General features: G+C 32.2%; 1 protein-coding gene across 1 annotated transcript in view; it reads left to right on the forward strand.

Annotated features, from left to right (window-relative positions):
• The window catches only part of LOC118741864 (ras-GEF domain-containing family member 1C-like), a 170,846-nt gene that overhangs the window by 134,334 nt on the left and 33,305 nt on the right, over positions 1 to 3,207 (forward strand). The gene's annotated exons all lie outside the window — the stretch shown is intronic.

A 3,207-nucleotide genomic window follows, 5' to 3' on the forward strand; every position in this document is an offset into this window, starting at 1 on the left:
AAAAAATTGTTTTGGTGGAATTATTGCGTTTTGTTATGGACCTCCTCAGTTAAAAAAATAAAAAAAAAATAAACTTTTCATTAGAAATCTACATCTAAGGTTGCGAATTTAGAGCTAGTTCGGAACTGTGGAAAATGGGATGTTTAACCATAACGGTTATGATCCCTATACAAAAAACTATAATTTAACCGCCAAAGTTGGATCTTTATTTTTCAGGTAAAAATAGTTTTTATTTTTTGGATACAAAAATAATCGTTAAATTTTTAGATCATGAAGGATTTAAAACGTTCATAACACTGCAAAACTAACGTTTATTTTTTAATCGAAATAAATTTAACAATCATTTTTTATTGAAAATTTCAAACCAAAAAAGTGTTTTTTAAACAAAAAACAAAACCGACTTTAATTCTCATATAAAAATTTAAGATTTCCGTTAATCTCTTAATGATCCATTGATCGGATTTAAACCAAATTATAATGGGACCACCCTTGAGGTAACACCTTTCCTTAAAAAAAAAGAAAAGAAAAGATTAACTTGGTCCAAGTTATGCGGTAACGCACAAACAAAAAAATATTCCGATGAGATAACAATATCGATAAAAATGTCGGTTTCGAATTCGATAAATTTATCGATATCAAGACCGATTAATATAACGGAAATTTATAAATAGTCCCGAAAATCACGAACTAGCGCCGGGCTTCCCGAAGTAGTCTTGAAGATCCCGAAATAGTCATGAAAATCCCGAAATAGTATCGTTAATCCCGAAATAGTCTATTCCAGGGGTGGGCAAGGCCGAGGCCGAAAAGAGCCACATGTAAATTCTAAATGCTACAAAGAGCCACAAAAACAACAAAAATAAAAATTTCATTTTTAAATAAAATTTATATTAAAAATGAGAAACATTAATTTTATTACGTACATTAGAGTAAGATAGATACTAAAGAAAATTCAAAAGATCCCTTTGGCCAAATTTTCAAAATCTAGTTTTACGTCAGTTGAAGCCGTTCGTAACAGTTCTTTTAAATGTTGGTGAGTCAATAGGTGCGTTCGTTTAAAATTTCCAGTAAAAAATTTCCAACAGCAAGATTCCGGCGAAATGTCATCTGTTCTCTCACAAGAGGAAAAAATCCAAAATAATACGCGCACAGAACAGCTGATAGAAATTTTATTTACATTCAAAAGTATAAAATTGGAAACGTAAGAAAACAGACCCCGAAGTCTTATCCTGACACAGTTCACTGACTAAACTAATAATTACTTACTTTCTACAAGTTTAATTAGTCGCACTTTACTATTTTAACTTCCAAACCATCAAATTCAATTTTGGGATTGGCGTAAATTCCGACCAGCTGTTTTTGATCAGCTGTTTTTGTGTTGGCAAATTGCTGTTGGTAAAAATTTTTACAGCAAAAACTAGCAGCTTTTCCCCAAAATGAAATGTCATTTTGCTCTCTCAATTTCCCCTACTTTGCAAGTTTTTTGCGTACGCGAACACAAAATGCTGATAGTTTTTATAACTTTCGATAATTATCAGGTACGCGAATGCAACTAATTGTGAGCGGTATTTTGACTTTACGAACTTCATTGTAGAGTACAAAGACTCACAGTTATACGTTGTACCAAAAATTGAAAATATACGGCACACAGCTGTTTTCAACAGGAGATATTTTAAATCTGGTACTTGTTGCGGGAATTCAAGCAATGGCAAAGTTTCATGTTGCATTTTCAGTGCCTTATTTTCTTTTACTTCCAAAAACTCCAACTCTTCTTTGCTTTTCTTAAAAGGGAGTATTTCGGATATTGTAAATTCATCCTCAATTATGTTACAGTAAAAAGGGTTTATGAAGTATGCAAACGCACATTTCAATAATTTCAAATCGGCAAATCTTTTTTCAAAATCTACTTTTAAATTATGTGCAATATTTTTTTTCTAGCCGTGGAAAATGATGAAATATTCTTTTTTTGAGATCATGAATAAAAAGACGTAGTTTAGCTTCGAAACTTAAAATAATTTGCGCCAAATCAAAAACATTCTTATTCTCTCCTTGTAGAGACGAATTCAAGTTTTGCAAATGTGCCTTCATATCGGTAAAGAACATTTAGTCAGAAAGCCAATTTTCAATATCTAATTGCGGGTAATGTTCCGATCTCAATTTGCGTATGTGTATATAAAGAGAAAAAATAAATAAAAAATACACAATGGAAAAGAATGTCCAGCAAAGAAATATGTATTTTAAAAAGTAAAAAGAGCCAAAATCTTCTAAGCAAAGAGAAAGTAAAAGAGCCGCACTTTGTTAAGCAAAGAACCGCTTTTGGCTCAAAGAGCCGCGTTTGCCTACCGTTGGTCTATTCTAATAGTCTAAGATCCTCAAATAGTTCCCCAATTGAGGTGTAATGAGTTTAAGTGAGAACGTGACACTTCGTAGGACATCGCAATGTTAAATTTGCCAATTGCTAGTATTGGTTCTAAATTCTCTAGTAACAAACCAAATCGGCACTAGTACGTTTCTCCACAGGGTATATATACTCGTACGAGTGTGTGCGACTAGGAGTATCCTTGTACATATGTCGTGGCTTGGGTTGCTTTGTTGAATTGGCCAGCACTGCAGTGAAATTCTAGGTAATCTTCTTGTTGTGCTTCAAACTAAAATAAGAACTACAAATAAATGGTTGAACAGTACGTACATAACTATGTACAAGAGATACATACATATGTATATTGGAGAGTACATAATTATGCACATTTATACTTATGTTGGTATGCATGTATATTTTTATTCACTCCGGCTAGAACTTCAAATGAAATAGCTTTGCAATTTGTTATTTAATTAATAAAATGATGATTCAACTTTGGTAATTTATTTTTTTTGTATGACTTGGTGTTCGAATTTCAAAGTAAAATAAAAGGTAAAAATTACAAAACTTCTTATTCATGTACACAAGGGTGTAAAATTAAAAATACTTTGGGGCTGTGACGTATAAGTGACGTATTTATATGTATTTGAAGTTTTATTACTGTAGAAAATATCATCGTACAGTTCTATAAGTAACGTAACTCTTCTTCTTACCGTTTTTTATGGCAGGCTGTAGGTGTGATTTTGGCAGGCTCTAGGTGTGTTTTTGCTAGTGTATTGGTGTTTTTGCTTGAGAGTATTGGTATGGTTGCTAGCCAAAATGACGTTAGAATGGGTTTTGTGAAGCACCTT

The sequence above is a fragment of the Rhagoletis pomonella genome, unplaced genomic scaffold, assembly GCF_013731165.1.
Source record: "Rhagoletis pomonella isolate Grant_MI unplaced genomic scaffold, Rhpom_1.0 Rhpom_scaffold_00006, whole genome shotgun sequence".
NCBI classification, from domain to species: domain Eukaryota; kingdom Metazoa; phylum Arthropoda; class Insecta; order Diptera; family Tephritidae; genus Rhagoletis; species Rhagoletis pomonella.